This window comes from Papaver somniferum, chromosome 1 (genome assembly GCF_003573695.1).
Source record: "Papaver somniferum cultivar HN1 chromosome 1, ASM357369v1, whole genome shotgun sequence".
NCBI classification, from domain to species: domain Eukaryota; kingdom Viridiplantae; phylum Streptophyta; class Magnoliopsida; order Ranunculales; family Papaveraceae; genus Papaver; species Papaver somniferum.
In genome coordinates this window covers 233,036,558-233,054,753 of record NC_039358.1, presented here as the reverse complement: position 1 = coordinate 233,054,753, position 18,196 = coordinate 233,036,558, and the positions used below count along the sequence as shown (strand labels likewise).

The 18,196-nt window shown below is 38.1% G+C and overlaps 1 pseudogene; it reads left to right on the top strand.

Moving 5' to 3' along the window:
* The first annotated feature begins 3,085 nt into the window (after positions 1-3,085).
* Positions 3,086-14,980, top strand: LOC113319148 (annotated as a pseudogene).
* Positions 14,981-18,196: the final 3,216 nt, after the last annotated feature.

The window sequence follows — 18,196 nt, the reverse complement described above, 5'->3', positions numbered from 1 at the left end:
TGGAAGAGGCAGAAAAGAAACTTAAGTAAGGGTGGAGAAGTGTATTTATAGCAAGAAGAAGGGACCGGTAAAACCGGGAAGCGGCATGATCGAAGTAAAGGTGACCGATGACGGACGGTTACCCAGGGAACGTGGCCACGTGGAATTATGGGTATGGAGAACGTGACGGTTAAGGAAACTGAAACGGTTCTTATTCCATCCTTGCATCAACTTGGACAGAATAAGAAAAGGCAAAATGTAGGTACACGAAATAGGATTGCCACGTGTCATACCAAGTAAGGTAAGGAAATCCTAGTCAAAGATCCTGTCAGTGACCTGTCAAATCAGTCAACATCAGAAGGCGAAATACAAATCCCAAGCGTGAGATACCTCTCCATACCGAATAAAGTAGAAGGACCATCAAGATACTAAGGCGAAGTCACGAAAAGATTACTTGGCGAAGAAGATAAACAGCGAAGTAGGAGCAGTAGGGCGCAAGAAAAAGGACATGTGTCCCGACAAGACCACTTGAAGTCAGCGAAAGGTGGGGAATTTTTTTTATGGAATATGCTCCGGGCGAAGCATAAAGTAACCTCGGCGAGATGATATGAGCTGTATGCCACTAAGGTTTCTTATGCATATAAATAAAGACCTTTGGACAATATAAATGGAGACATCTTTTAGAGAGGAAAAGGTCTAGCATAGGATAGAGAGAGTTAGGGTTTCCTTGTAATTCATAGGGTGGGAAAAGGGATTAGTGTTTCTTTGTAACCCACGAGTGTAACTTGTATTTCGCTTGAGATTAATAAATAAGTTTAAGTTCTAGTGTTCATTATGTCTTAGATCTTGCATATTCTCCATTTGGGTGTGTTGCTGGATTTCCAGTAATCACAAAGAACTTCATAACATGATCTGGCTCCCTACGCATCGTTTTACAGGTATCCATGAAGTTCACAAAGAGAGCTTTGTTGTTGTTGATTCCTTTACGTACTTTTGGTGGCGTGAAAACGTCCCTATGTTTATCTCCTAGAGCGTTCACTACTTCATCAAGGAGCTCTTGATATGCTGGATTATTCTCGCCAAAAATGTTCTTCAAGCCATCAAGAAACTCTTGATATTTATGTTCTAGAATAGTGGCCATTGATGAGATTTAATGAGATAGAGTTTTATGCTCTGTTAAACGGTGTTGGAGTTTTTATGAGAGATTGGTTGAAGGGAGCTGCTCTATATATATTACTTTGAGGTTCTAAAGTCGGGATGATGATCGGAAAAGGAAAAGAAAAATGTATCGGAAAAGGAAAGATTATATTGAAAACCAGAAAATAGAAATTGTATCGGAAAAGAAAAGGTTATTCCGTGAAGCAAAAACCAATGGAAAACCATCTCAGCCAAAACCCTTCCGCAACACCTCCAAAACCCCTTGGAACGTTTTCCGTTTGAAAGGTTTTGGTTTAGGAAAAAACTAATGGTTATATATTTTGAAATGATTCTGGTTCTTTTGTGTTTCATTTTTTTGTTAGATCACTTGCAGAGTTAAGTTATCAGTTTATCATAATCAAGAACCATGTTTTCCGGTTTCCGTTTTATTTGATTCAGGAATCAGAATGCATAATTTTTCTTTCACGGGTTTTCAGACAATGTAAAGAAGGAAGGGTTAAGTGACAAAATGCCCCAAAATGGACCCCAAGGTTGTGAAAATGCCCCGGACGTTAGGGCAAAGATTAAAATGCCCCATTCCGTTAGATTTTCCGTTAGAGAGAGTTAAGTAATCGAAATTTCCCTTCAGGATACATTGTTCATAATTCAGGGTTCAGTGTTTAAAATTCAGGGTTCAGGGCTTAGAGTTCAGGATTTGGGGTTCAGGATTTAAGATTCAGGTGGTGGTGGTGGTGGTGCGGTGGTATTGGTGGTGGCAGCGATGGTGATAATGGCGGTGGTGGTGGCGGTGGCGGTGGTAATGGTGGTGGCATCAATGGTGATAGTGGCGGTGGTGGTGATGGTGGTGGTGGTAGCGATGGTGTTGGTGGTGGTTATTCTAGTGGTAGTGGTGGTGGCGGTGGTGGGGATGGTGGTGGTAGTGGTAGTGGTGGCAGTGGTGGTGGTGATGGTGGCAGCGATGGTGGTCGGTGGTTGTTCGTTTGGTGGTGGGGGTTGTAGTGGCAGATTGGGGCGTTTTGATTTAGAAGGATAAAAATAGAATTTCAAAATTCCGTTGACCGGTCAAGATGCCCAATTTTGATCAAAATGTCCCGAAACTAACGGAATGGGACATTTTAATCTTTTCACTAACGTTCGGGGTATTTTCACAATCTTGGAGTCCATTTTGGAGCATTTTACCACTTAACCCTAGGAAATGATTCAACTTAACTTCGAAAATGCTTATTTGAGTCCACTTTGCCCTTATTTTGTGTTAACGTATCATTCTCGTTTGCGTTGCTGGTTGTGAGGCAGGTGCAAACGGTGTATGACTAGCACTGTTAATTTGTCATTGTCATGGATTGGACTCATTGTTTTATTGATTCACTGAAATGAAGTGAACAAACAAGCAGTGACGGAAGCAGGATTGAAAATTTAGGTGGACTAAATCAAATATATTAGACTAAAAATCAAATTTTAGGGTGGGCTAAACTTTTTTCCCACAAAATTTGCCTTTAGAAAAATGAAAACAGGATTGTATTTAGAATTTTGAGGGTGGCTGGATCACACCCAAGCCACCCCAAATCCGTCACTGCAAACAAGCTAACTGAAATAAAGCATCCTCCCCGGGAAGTAACATCACTCGGTGCAATTAGTTGACCGCCCTACCTTCATTTGGTAAAGCTAAGGAATTTAAGAATGTTGGATCAATGTTTTTATCCATCTGGGAGTAGTAGACAAAGATCCGCAGGTATGTTCCATTCTAAGTCCAATGCCTGCTTTCCCCGGTAATCATTTTTGTACGACGCTAGAAAATTAAAAAATTTATTTTTCTAAGAAAAGAATTAAGTGGTGGATAATTTGTACTTTTCATAATTGTATATAGATAACGTCTCACTGAAAAGTAGGATATACATATACTCACTGTAAAGTGCAAATCTCACATTTTGAATTCAAGGGGAAAAGTAGAATTTTAATTTGAATATGTCGTTTTTTGGTCTTACTGACCATTCAATATGTTGTTTTTCGGTCTTCAAATACACAGTGACAACAGTCTCCTGAAACCAACTCACATAATATTCAACTTCATCAATGGAATCAATCTGGTTGATAATCATAATCACACTTTCCGTTTGTGCATTCCTAAAATCTCTTTTCAATCTTCTTCAAACCCATAAGAAAAAATTACCACCTGGTCCTGTTTCAATCCCAATTATAACAAGTCTCCAATGGCTTAGAAAAAAATCTTTTTCAGGTGGTTTGGAACCAACTCTTAGAAATCTCAAAAGAAAATACGGACCAATCATAACATTATCAATTGGTAATCGAAAATCAATCTTCATTACAACCTCAAGTTTAGTTCATCCAGCCATGATTCAAAATGGAGCAATTTTTGCTGATTATTGGGTATATTCTTGTATACTTTGTATATATCTACTTACTTGTATTGAGAAGATATTCACCTCTTTTAGAACATCTTGTAACCTCTTTTAGAATATCTTGTAACCTCTTTTAGAATATCTTGTAACCCTACTCCTTTATATAGGAGTCTTTGTTATCAATGAAAACAGAAGGGAATTATCCTTCTTATCTCGTTGCTTAGGTTATCTTGTCTTGTTTTAGGTTATTGAAACCTTCATGGTATCGTGAGTCCGGTAACATGTCTCGTATTCTAGCTTCAACTTCCTCTCCACCAAACAAACAGTCTTCTTTATATACTCTCGCCTCCAATGATGGACCTGGGACTATCATCACACATGTAGTTCTCAAAGGTTCAAACTATGAAGAATGGGCTAAAGGGTTTCGTATTTCTTTGGGTGCGAAACGCAAGCTCGGATTCATTGATGGTAAGCTTTCAAAACCTTCTGATGATTCTTCTGACCTCGATGACTGGTGGACTATAAACTACATGATTGTTGCCTGGATCTTTAACACTATTGATCCAGTTCTTCGTTCCTCAATTTCTTATCGTGACACTGCCTTTGATTTATGGGAAGATATCAGGCTTCGTTTTTCTCTTGGCAATGGAATAAAAATTTTTCAGCTTAAATCTGATGTCGCCTGTTGTAAACAAAAAGATGGAGAGTCTATCCAAGACTATTATGGGAGGTTGAAGAAACTCTGGGATGACATCAATGACTTTGATGCCTTACCTTCTTGCAAGTGCTCAGGTTGTACCTGTGATCTTAATCTGACTCTACGTACTCGACGTAACAATGATCAGGTACGTGAGTTTTTAATGGGTCTTATACCCTATTATGCTAACGTTCGTTCTAGTATTTTGGGCACCGAACCACTTCCATCTCTGCACACTGTGTATTCTCGTCTCATTCAAGAGGAAGAGGTTCGTTCTTATACTCAGCCAAAGGAAGATATTGTTTCTCCAATGGCTTTTCTTGCTCACGGCAATAAGCCACAGGGATCAAAATCGGGAGCTGTTAAAACTCCAATGAAGTGCACCTATTGTGGTCATAATGGACATCTTGAGGATCGCTGTTGGGAGAAGCATGGGTATCCAGATGGTCGTCAACCCAGACGTCCACCTACAGCTTATCCCAAAACCGAGTCACAAGCTCACCGTAACCAACCAGCGGCTAAGGCAAACGCTATTGTTGGTGAGATGCAGACTGCAAATCATATTCGTCTCTCTGGTAAGCGTGGTCACATCTGGATTGTTGACACAGGAGCCTCCAACCATGTTTGTTGTGATGACACTGTGTTTGCATCTTGTTATAATATTAGTCCTCTTCAGGTTGGTCTGCCTAATGGTGTCAGCATACAAGCAACCAAAATTGGCATTGTGCAGTTAAATGATTTTCTTATATTGCACAATGTGCTGTTTGTTCCTCAATTCACATGCAATCTTCTCTCGGTTTCTCAACTTTTATCGTCATCGCATGCTACTCATGCACAGAAGAATAATATAAGTGTCCAATTCACTAACTCTGAATGTGTTATACAGGACCATACTTTGAGGACGAGGATTGGTATGGGTAAGCTCATGGATGGGCTGTATTGCTTGATAAAGGGGAAACCAGCTCGTGTCAACGTTGTGTTAGAGAAGAATGCAGCAGAATTATGGCACAAACGGCTTGGTCATCCTTCTATCCAAGCTTTGAAGTCTTTACCTCAGATTGGTTGTGTTGATAGTCAGTTAGATTTTCATGCTTGTGATATCTGTCATAGAGCCAAGCAAACTCGTACTTCTTTTCCATTGAGCACTAGTAGGGCAGTCGATTTATTTGAATTAATTCATTGCGACGTTTGGGGTCCTTATCATCCAAATCGTGCCTGTAACTCCAGATATTTTTTAACCATTGTCGATGATTTTTCTAGATGTGTTTGGGTGTATTTGATGAAAACCAAAGATGAGGTACCTACCTTGTTAACAAATTTCTTTGCACTAGTTGACAGACAGTTTACTCGAAAGGTTAAGACTTTCCGCAGTGATAATGGAACCGAGTTCAAAGGTCTTGCCTCTTATTTTCGAAACAATGGCATTATTCATCAAACCTCGGTTGTTAAGACACCACAGCAAAATGCTAGGGTGGAAAGAAAGCATCGTCACATTCTTAATGTTGCTCGTGCGCTACGTTTTCAAGCATCCTTACCACTTGACTTTTGGGGAGAATGTGTTCTTACTGCTGCCTACTTAATTAATCGAACCCCTTCTCGTATTCTTCACTTCAAGACGCCCTATGATCTTCTGTATGGTTCGGCTCCATCTATTCACTCTCTTAGGGTGTTTGGATGTCTCTGTTACGCAAAAAATATCAATCCTGGTGATAAATTTGGCAGTCGTAGTCGTCGTTGCATATTTCTCGGCTATCCATTTGGAAAGAAGGCCTGGCATTTATTTGATCTTGACACAGGTCACTACTTTCAGTCTCGAGACGTACATTTTATTGAAGATACTTTCCCGTTGGCGGATAATGATGAGCTTCAAAAACTGCACTCACTGTATTCTGACGCGGTCACTGATTCAGTTCCTAGCAATTTGTCTGATGATCATTTTGCAACTGACTACAATAATACACATGCTTCTGGTGGTTCTTCTTCCGCTGCTACTCTCTCGCCTGTTGATACTACACCTCCACAGATTAGTTCTCATATTCCGTCAGTCTGCTTGGATGATGCACATCACACAGCACACATTGCTGAGAATGATGCACATATTGATTTAGTGCCTACTTCTTCTTCTACTGTGCCTGCGTCTGGTACAGATGTTGTAACTTCTTCTCTCACAGAAGATACGGATTGTCGAGATCATTGTACTACAGTTTCAGATGAGGCACTTGGCCGGGGTAAACGCACAAAATTCGAGAATGTTAGGCACAAAGATTTTGTCCAATGGCAGGGTATCTCAAAACAGTCTAACACAACCTTGGTTTCCCCTGCAGCTTCACCTATACCAGTCAAGTCCTCAGGTACTCCCTATCCTATAACTCATTTTGTGAATTGTGATGCATTTTCTACTGCACATCGTTGTTTTGTTGCAGCTATTTCAACTGATGTTGAACCCAAATCATTCAAAGAGGCAATGGCTGATCCAAGATGGCGTCAGGCAATGCAGGATGAGATTGCTGCACTTATTTCCAATGGTACATGGACAATTGAAGATTTGCCTGCCAACAAGTCTGCAATTGGTTGCATGTGGGTTTTTCGCATTAAGCGAAAGTCTGATGGCTCTGTTGAACGTTACAAAGCCAGATTAGTTGTTTTTGGAAATCATCAACAGGAAGGAATTAATTTCACTGAAACTTTTGCTCCCACAGTAAAGATGGTTACTGTGAGAACTCTTCTCGCAGTTGCTGCAATAAATAACTGGGAATTAGTTCAGATGGATGTGCATAATGCGTTTCTTCATGGGGATTTAAATGAAGAAGTCTATATGCGACTTCCTCCTGGTTTTAGTATGGGATTATCTGGCAAAGTTTGTAGACTTCGTAAGTCATTGTATGGTCTACGCCAGGCTCCACGGTGTTGGTATGCTAAGCTAGCAGCTGCTTTGCGTACTTATGGGTTTTCTACTAGTGCTTATGATCATTCGTTATTTTTGTATCGTCATGGGAATATTATCATGTATATTCTTGTATATGTGGATGATCTTGTTATTGCTGGTAACAACACAGATGCTATTCGAAAATTTCAGGAATATCTAGGCAGATGCTTTCACATGAAGAATTTGGGAAAATTAAAATACTTTCTAGGCATTGAGGTAGCTAGAAGTTCCAAAGGAATTTTTCTTTGTCAGCGCAAATATGCTCTAGATATATTGACAGAAACAGGTCTTCTTGGTTCAAAACCAGCTAATATTCCTATGGAAGAAAATCATAGGCTGGCTCTTGCCTCAGACTCACCTATGACTGATCCTGCTCGTTACAGAAGGCTAGTAGGGAAACTGATCTATCTTAATCTTACACGGCCGGATCTATGTTATTCTGTTCATATTCTTTCCCAGTTTTTACAACATCCAACTCAATCACATTGGGATGCTGCACTTAGAGTTGTGCGTTATTTGAAATCTAGCCCGGGGCAAGGCATTTTACTTCGTGCTGATTCCAAGTTGGTTCTTGATGCTTATTGTGATGCAGATTGGGCTAGTTGTCCACTTAGTCGACGTTCTCTCACGGCACATTTTATCTTTCTCGGGGGTTCTCCTATATCTTGGAAAACAAAGAAACAAACAACAGTTTCTCGTTCGTCAGCCGAAGCAGAATATCGTGCATTAGCTTCCACAACTTGTGAAATCATTTGGTTAAAAGGGTTATTAAGGAATTTTGGTGTAGGACATACAAAACCAGTCTCGCTTCACTGTGATAGTCAAGCAGCGTTACATATCGCTAATAATCCCGTCTTTCATGAACGAACAAAGCATATTGAGATTGACTGTCACTTTGTACGTGACGAAATACTTCGAGGTACTATTCGTCCATCCTATATTCATACTACCTCTCAACTAGCTGATATTCTGACTAAAGCCTTGGGACGTCAGCAATTTCAAACTCTTCTTCTCAAGCTGGGCATTTCAACTCTTCATGCTCCAACTTGAGGGGGGGTATTGGGTATATTCTTGTATACTTTGTATATATCTACTTACTTGTATTGAGAAGATATTCACCTCTTTTAGAACATCTTGTAACCTCTTTTAGAATATCTTGTAACCTCTTTTAGAATATCTTGTAACCCTACTCCTTTATATAGGAGTCTTTGTTATCAATGAAAACAGAAGGGAATTATCCTTCTTATCTCGTTGCTTAGGTTATCTTGTCTTGTTTTAGGTTATTGAAACCTTCACTGATCGTCCACCAGCACTAGCAACATCCAAAATTATTTCAAGTAATCAACATAATATTGTTGGCGCAATGCGGAAGTGTGATGGGATTTATGGAAATGATTTGAGAAATGGGTATAGGAAAAGAGGTTGGTTAATTGAAAATTATTGGTTTAAGAAAAGTGAGGCTTTGATTAATTTTTGAAATGGAAAATGTTTACAAGGAAATTTAGTGTAGCTCTTTGGCTCACTATGTTTACAAAAGGCTCTTTTGGCTCTTACTAACTCTAGCTCTCACTCTACTCACTTCTTCACTCACTTGAGTTTTTGATTGTTGTTGGATGATCAAAATGAACCCATTGATTGCCTATTTATAGGATCAATGGAACACTCTAGAAATAAAACATTCTAGAGAACACTTGATCAATCTAAGATTAGTCTAGAGATTGAATATTCTAGACCATGACCAAGGGACCTAGAGACATGGAATATTCTAGAGTCTACAATTGAATTTCTAACTAAAAAGAGAAGAGTCTAGATATCTCTAGACTGGGCCCAATCAATGGAGATAAGCCCATGGGTGTTTTAGCTAATCTAGACCATCACAAATTATCTAATATCTTTAACACCCCCTCTTAATTTGTGATGTTAAGCTTTTCTCTAAAATGGTTGAACTTATCCGCCGTGACTGCTTTTGTGAATATGTCCGCATTTTGTTCTTGTGTTGGACAAAATTGGAGCTCAATTTCCTTGTTTTCTACCATCCCTCTGATGAAGTGGTGTCGTAGCTCTATATGCTTCGTTCGTCCGTGGAAGACTGGATTTTTTGTCATAGCAATTGTAGACATATTGTCACAGTAGATAGTCGTCGGCTGATTTTGCCTTTGTTGTATGTCGGCCATTAATCTTCTCAACCATACTGCTTCACATGCTGCACTTGTTGATGCTATGTACTCTGCTTCGGCTGACGATAGTGCCACCGTACTTTGTTTTTTGGAACTCCAAGAGATAACTTTTGTTCCCATACAGAAAACATAGCCTGATGTGCTCTTTCGGTCTTCAATAGAACCTGCCCAATCGCTATCTGTGAAGCCAATTAAATCATTATCTTTTTCTCTTGTATACTTGATGCCAAAATTCTTTGTTCCCTTGATATATCGAAGAATTCTTTTTGCGGCGGCGTAGTGTAACTTGCTTGGCTCGCTCATAAACCGAGAAACAATGCTGGTTGCATTGACGATGTCTGGCCTTGTATTTGTTAAGTAGATCAGTGAGCCGACTAGACTTCTGAATAAGGTTGGATCTACTTTTGGCGCTCCATCATTTTTTATCAACTTCTCATTAGTACCCATTGGAGTTGAAATTGGTTTGCAATCCATCATGTTGAACCTTTTCAGTAAGTCTTCCGCATATTTTTCTTGAGAAATGAATATTTCTTCTGGAGATTGTTTTACTTGAATCCCAAGAAAATATCGCATAAGTCCTAAGTCTGTCATCTCATATTCTTTCATCATCTCCTTCTTAAAATTTTCTGCCATCTCTTGTTTTGTGCTGGCGTAAATTAAATCATCAACGTAGAGACAGACAATTAGGAAATCCGTACCTTGTTTTTTAATGTAGAGGGATGGCTCACTTGGACTTTTCTGAAATCCATTATCTCGGAAATACTTGTCGATTTTGCTGTTCCATGCACGCGGTGCTTGCTTCAGGCCATATAGTGCTTTCCGTAGACGATAAACCATTTTTTCTTTTCCTTTTCGGACATATCCTTGTGGTTGTTCAACGTACACCTCTTCTTCAAGTTCTCCGTTCAGGAACGCTGACTTTACGTCCAATTGGTGGACTTTCATTTTGAGTTGAGCTGCCAAGGCTAACACCATTCGGATTGTTTCCATGCGAGCGACTGGGGCGAATGTCTCGTTGTAGTCGATTCCTGGTTGCTGGGAATATCCTTTTGCAACTAGCCTTGCCTTGTGCTTTGAATCGAACCATCTTCGTTGTATTTTGTCTTGTAGACCCATTTCAGACCAATTATTTCTTTGTCAATTGGCTGATTAACAAGCTCCCATGTCTTATTTTTCTCGATTACTCGCATTTCTTCGTCCATGGCGTTCTCCATTTTTCTTCTTTGCCGCTTCCTCATATTTTGAGGCTCTAGTGCTATAAATGCACAATTAGATATTATAAATATCTCTTAGGGAACGCACCTTTCTAGGTGGGGCACTTGCTTCCGATGAACTTGGACTTTGTTGTGTTGGACTAGGAGACCTCGGGCTTGCTGGTGGAGTACTTTCTTCTGGTGTGACTATGGCTCTTCTTCGATGACTAGTGGAGACTCGTGGTTATCTGGTTCATCATTCCAATCCCAAGCTTTGAATTCATCAAAGATAACGTCTCTTGATATTACCAGTTCATTTGTATCTGGCTTTAGAAGTCTATAGGCTTTAGACTCCTCGCTATATCCGATGAATATAGCTTTTCTCCTTTTCATCAAACTTTTCTCTATGTTGGATGGAATATGTGAATATGCACACAACCAAAAATTCTGAAAGAAGTTACCTCGGGCTTTTTCTTATGCCAAGCTTCATATGGAGTCTTTTGTGAACCGCTTTGTTGGAGAACGGTTAAGGATGTAAACCGCCGTGTTGACTGCTTCTGCCCAGTAGCTATTAGGTAGCTTCCTTGCTTTTAGCATACTCCGAGCCATTTCCACGATCGTACGATTTTTCTTTCCGACGCCGTTTTGTTGTGGAGTGTATCGAACGGTTAGCTCCTTTTAATTCCATTTTCTTTGCAGTAGTTGATAAACTCTTTTGAAGTAAATTCTCCACCACGGTCTGTACGGAAAACTTCAATTGATGGCCACTTTGCTTCTCTGCCAGCGCCTTGAATTCTCGGAATTTAGTGAATGCCTCGGACTTTTGCTCGAGAATATACACCCACATCATCCTGGTATAATCATCCACGAATAAAGAAAATATCTTCTGTTGTTGAGTGATTGTTCTTGTCGGACCGCAATATCGCGTGCACCAATTCGAGGGGCCTTCTTGCTCTCCACGATGTTTGTAAATGGAAGTCTATGAAACTTCCCGAATACAACCTTCACATATTTATCTCCACCGTCGATATTGGGAAGACCAATTACCATGTTTTGATTTAAACCTTCAAGGATCTGTAGTTTAGATGCCCGTATCTCAAATGCCATAGCTTTCCTTCGTCAATATGGTTGGTACTCATTGCACAATTTTCAATTGATGACATAGATAGGGGAAAGACAAAATTTCCTGACATTTTTACTTTTGCCACCAATTGATTATTAATTTTATCATAAATTGTGCATTCTCCGTCTTCGAAATGTAGTGAGTACCCTTTTCTTATAAGTTGTCCAACACTTAATAAATTTTGAGCTAGGCCAGGAACATAAAGAACATCAGATATGTATCGAGTTTTACCTGACCTTGTACGTACGGATATGACTCCTCTTCCTTCAACATTCTGGAACTTTCCATCTCCAAGTTTGACTGGCGGAATCTCTTGTTCCTCCAATTTTACGAAATATTCTTTGTTTCCTGTCATATGGCTGCTGCATCCGCTGTCGACGTACCATATACCTTGCGATTCTTGTTGCGAGGTGAGGCAGGAATAGAATACTTGATTCTGAGAATTGTTTTTCTCGGAATAGTTTGCTTCATTAAGCCAACAATCTTTCTCCATGTGATTTAATTTATCACACTTGGTGCACTTATACTTGCAATCTTCAGTTGCATGTCCAAACTTTTTGCAAACATTGCATCGGAGATTTGAGGAGTTATTTTTCCGTACCTTTGATTGTTGTTTCTATAACCTCCTTTTCCTTTTCCACGTCCGCGGTAGAAATTTCTGGGTCCTTGATTTGACGTCGACCCTTTCTCGTACTGCGAGTTGGATGACGATCCCCCTCTGGAGCTTTCTTTTTTGGCTTCTGTATTTTTCTTCTCACTGAAATTTATTTTTGATTGAAATGCCTGCTCCAATGGTTGCTCCGCGAACCTATTTATTCTTTTCTCGTGCGCCTCGAGTGAACCCATTAATTCATGTACCGAGAGAGTCGATAAATTTTTTGATTCTTCAATGGCAGCGACGATATGATCAAATTTGAATGGTAAGCTTCTTAATATCTTTTCTACCACTCTTTTATTTTCAATGGTATCTCCATAACTACTGATTTGATTTACTATGCCAGTAACTCTTGAGAAGAAGTTCTGGATAGTTTCATTTTCTTTCATAAGTAAATTATCAAAATCTCGCCATAAATTTTGTAGTTTAATGGAGATTACCTTTTCTGATCCTTGGAATGCTACTTTGAGAATATTCCAGGCCTCCTGTGAAGTTTTTGCCACCGAAATTCGAGGAAAAATAGCTTTGCTTACGCCCTGTTGTAGAAACAGTAATGCTTTAGCATCTTTCTTCTTATTTTCCTTATACTCTTTTTTCTCTGCGTCCGTCCATGACGACAGAGTTTCTGCCGACTCTGGTACTTTATAACCTTCTTCTATAAAATCCCATAGGTCTTGTGAAATGAATAGTGTCTTCATTTGTAGACTCCAATAATCGTAACTCTCACCATCAAAAATTGGAATTAGACTTTGGGCATAGTTGAATCCTTGAATATTTTGGTTAATTGCCATGAGTAGAGTTTTAGGATTACTGGGTTAGGTTTGCTCTGATACCAAATTTGTTGGCGCAATGCGGAAGTGTGATGGGATTTATGGAAATGATTTGAGAAATGGGTATAGGAAAAGAGGTTGGTTAATTGAAAATTATTGGTTTAAGAAAAGTGAGGCTTTGATTAATTTTTGAAATGGAAAATGTTTACAAGGAAATTTAGTGTAGCTCTTTGGCTCACTATGTTTACAAAAGGCTCTTTTGGCTCTTACTAACTCTAGCTCTCACTCTACTCACTTCTTCACTCACTTGAGTTTTTGATTGTTGTTGAATAATCAAAATGAACCCATTGATTGCCTATTTATAGGATCAATGGAACACTCTAGAAATAAAACATTCTAGAGAACACTTGATCAATCTAAGATTAGTCTAGAGATTGAATATTCTAGACCATGACCAAGGGACCTAGAGACATGGAATATTCTAGAGTCTACAATTGAATTTCTAACTAAAAAAGAGAAGAGTCTAGATATCTCTAGACTGGGCCCAATCAATGGAGATAAGCCCATGGGTGTTTTAGCTAATCTAGACCATCACAAATTATCTAATATCTTTAACAAATATTACTGGAGCTTCTTATGGTCCCTTATGGAGATTACTTCGGAGAAATCTTACTCTTCAGATTCTTCATCCATCAAAGATCAAAGCATTTTCACCAGCTCGAAAATGGGTTCTGAATATTATCAAGGAAAGCATCAAGAAAGAATCCAAATCAGGGCAAAACCCTCTTCTTGTTGTTGATCATATTCAGTTTGGTATATTTTGCTTACTTGTTTTGGGGAAAAACTTGATGAGAAAAAAATTAGAGAAGTTGAATCTGTTCAGAGAAATTTATTATTAAGTTTTGGTGGATTTGAGATTTTAAATATTTTCCCCAGAATCACTAAAATATTTTTCAAGAAAAAATGGCAATATTTTTATAAATTAAATAGTGATCAAGAGAAGGTACTAATTCCTTTAATTAGATGAAGAAAACAAGAGCAGATGAAGAAAACAAGTGAAGACAAAAAGGATCATAAGGAGAAATCTTTAGGGTTATGTTATGTTGATTCATTGTTGAATCTTGAATTGCCTGATGAAGGTGGAAGAAAATTGACTGAACAAGAAATTGTTGGTCTGTGTTCTGAGTTTTTAGATGCAGGTACTGATACTATATCAACAGCTTTACAATGGATTATGGCTAATTTGGTGAAATACCAAGAGATTCAATCCAAATTATTTGATGAAATCAGAACATTAAATTCCGATGAGATACAAGAAGAAGATTTAAAGAAACTGCCATATTTGAAAGCTGTAATTCTGGAGGGATTAAGAAGACATCCACCTGGCCATTTTGTTCTACCTCATGCAGTTACTCAAGATGTAGGGCTAGATGGATATGAGGTACCAAAAGAAGCTACAGTGAATATCATGATAGCAGAAATTGGATGGGATCCAAAAATATGGGAAGATCCAATGGTGTTTAAACATGAGAGATTTTTGAATGATGATGATGGTAGCTTGAATGAAGATTTATCAGATGTCACAGGGAACAAAGAGGTTAAGATGATACCATTTGGAGCCGGTAGAAGAATGTGCCCTGCTTCTGCTTTGGCAATGCTTCATCTTGAGTATATTGTTGCTAATTTAATCAAGGAATTCAAGTGGTCAGCTAAGGTTGGAGATGATATAGATTTTCCGGAGAAACAAGCGTTTACTGTTGTCATGAAGAATCCATTATGGGCTCATGTTTCGACAAGGGAACATCAGGATTAATAGTGTTTCGTTTTGTCATTGTTTAGTGGGTAAGCTTTGTTGGATTATATGGCACACATATTAGCCACCGAGGTGTTCGAGGTGGTTAGTTAGCTTATGGTGCATTCAACAGATGTGTGAAGAAGATAATTACAAGACCAAGTCATGCATAGGATTACCCATTCTGGCTAGTAACTCCGTTATTCTAGCTGGATAAGTTAATTTATCTAGTCTATGTATTTTGTTACTCTAGGTTTACTTTTGATTCAATAATCCTATAAATAGGACTCATCACGTAACTATAATGTCATCCCAGAATCATCAAACTCTGGAGATCATAATCAAATTATCCCTTTGGGGGATTTCTTAGTGGATGTAGGCGTTAGTGACGAACCACTTTAATTCTCTTGTCTTGTTTATTCATGTTTGATTGATTTTGCTTAATCGATGATCCGTCTCGATACCCATAATTTATTATTGTATCAGAGCGGGGAGATCCGTTCATATTGCTTCCGCTACAAAATTAAAATCTTCATTTTCGCACCTATCAACATTTTTTTTTTGGTTTGATGTCAGTACATTGAAATTAATGAGATGTTTACATGGTGCTCATACTTTCTCTACTACCCATATTTCTTAAGGTAGTATCTTGAATAACAGCGAAGTTCAGCAAATTTAATTTCCTTGTCATCAAAATTGGCTATCGAACTTTTAAGAAGGATTAATGTCTTTACTCCATTCTTCCCTTTTGTTTGCATCTAAACTAGTCGATGCTCTTTCTGTCCATCAAACAGTAAAGAGATGGTATAGTATTCACGATTTTGCATATAAGATTCGTGTGTTCTAAAATCTTCATCTGAAGTATTTGGCTCCTTGATATAGATCAGGTAATAATTATTTCATTGATTTTCATTTTCTTCTTTGTTGCTATTATATCTAGCAATTGATTTAATCAAACACGTTGTGGATGATCAAGTATATACATTCACTGGAATTTATTTCTTCCTTGTTTTTTTTTGTTTGCCAAGAGTTCAATCCCAAAAACTTCTCTCCATTTTTCGGAAAATTTTCCAAAAAGTATTCCGTTTTCCGGATATCTTGTTCATCTGTTTAACAAGGTTATCTCACCGAGGTTTTGCTTTCTCAAGACCGAATATTTTCATGTACACAGTTGGATTCTCCAATATGTGGTTTCAAACCCACGTTCAATCCATGGGTCTATTTTTTTCGGTATGTCATGTCGATACAATGAACATGATATTCAATTAATATTTTTCCATTGTTCACGGAAAGATATTCTCTTAATATCAATACGCTTCGCCTAACTTTTATGGTAATTATGAGTATTTATCTCCATTTTTCGAAATCCTTGCCAAAATCCGGTGATCAATTCATTTATCATGGAAGTTTCCATATTTTCGGATTTTCCATCTTTTACGGGATATCCATCCTTTATTTCTGAATATTTATGGAAAATATTATTTCATTTAAGATTTTGGTAACATCATTTTGTTACAGTAAACTTCCCTTCTTCCTTTTTATGTTTATGGAAAACATAAGTTTCATTCCTTGAAACTCATAGCAAATAGTTTCGGTGTTCTTCGCAAGCTAACACGTAGAACTATCAGTCTCAATTACTTTTCTTCCACCATAGATCAACAATGGTCCGCATCTATAGCCATTGCAGTGGTTCTTGTTGTCCAATGGAAGGAACGTGTTCATCAATAAAGCAGTCTTTTCTGTATTCAAGCAAAGATGTTGAGTTTGAAATCAATTATCATCAACTTCATGAGTTCTTTATCATAGTTGTTGACTATGGATATGGATCTTCGTAATCAAATGGGAAGTACCCTTCAAAAGAAGGCGATAACATTGCTTGGTCAATACTCTTTACCACTGATTCAGCGGGTAGTGTTCCACAATTTTTCTTTTATTTTCAAGATCAGATGATGGATTTATCTCAATATCCTAATCATAATCTGAAACATATCTTTCACCAATATTGGTTTTGATCGATCAAATCGATTCGTCATCTTTTATGCTTTTCCAGCATAAGTTCCAAGGAGACAATAATGTTCTGTTTCTTCTTGAGTATGATCAGTTCCACTATCTACTGGAGCTTCTCCTAGTTTCTTAAACTATATTTCTGAGTTCTACTATACCATTGTCATGGAGATGTACAGTACCCATCACCTTGTACGTACATCATCTTTGAATTCCAACTCCAGTTTTCAATCACTTATAAAGAGAAATGGTTTGTCATTCTACACAGATATCTTACTTGTCGAAGCATCAACAAACTGTTTTAGCTATTGATAACTTTTTGAAATTATAGTTTTCATTTGTGACAACTTTCTTCAACAACTATCTGTTGATTCTGTTCCAAGCTGTTGGTTGTCTACAATATCTTGTCTTGGTTAAAAAAAAAAATCAACAAACCAAGATGTCTTGTCTACAATGGATAATACCAAAAGGTGCTGCTAAAATGAAGACTGTGAAAAGAAAAGAAGGCAAGGAGCCTAAATCAAGTTGCTGGTGTAAAAGAAAAAAGTCAGCTCATAAAGTTCAACTGCCACTTCCAAGTACGTGAATGAAGCATCCATGCCATGGTCGAAGTACGTCATACAAAGTTTCGTTTACAATGTTTCTTTTCAAGATATTGTCCAAGTTGCACACTTCATTTCTCTCCGTGTCCAACTTGAGGGGGCGTGTTGGATTATATGGCACACATATTAGCCACCGAGGTGTTCGAGATGGTTAGTTAGCTTATGGTGCATTCAACGGATGTGTGGAGAAGATAATTACAAGACCAAGTCATGCATAGGATTACGCATTCTGTCTAGTAACTCCGTTATTCTAGCTGGATAAGTTAGTTTACCTAGTCAATGTATTTTGTTACTCTAGGTTTACTTTTGATTCATTAATCCTATAAATAGGACTCATCGTGTAACTATAATATCATCCTAGAATCATCAAACTCTGGAGATCATAATCAAATTATCTTTTTTGGGGATTTCTTAGTGGATGTAGGTGTTAGTGCCGAACCACTTTAATTCTCTTGTCTTGTTTATTCATGTTTGATTGATTTTGCTTAATCGATGATCCGTCTCGATACCCATAATTTATTAAGCTTTAAATTTGCTCCCAAAAGACAGTGATAATAATGGATGGTAGCCGTCAAGCAATTTTGGTTACTTAGTTGGGACTCTCTCCATTTGGGATCCTCCTTGATGTGTTCCTGACTTCCTGTTTCGCGTAGTTTTTTTGTATCTCGCTTTCTCTTTATGGGTTTTATTAATTTAATTATGATGGAAATACAATTGAATTTGGGGAAATTATGGATTCAATAACTTACAATTGAATGAAATA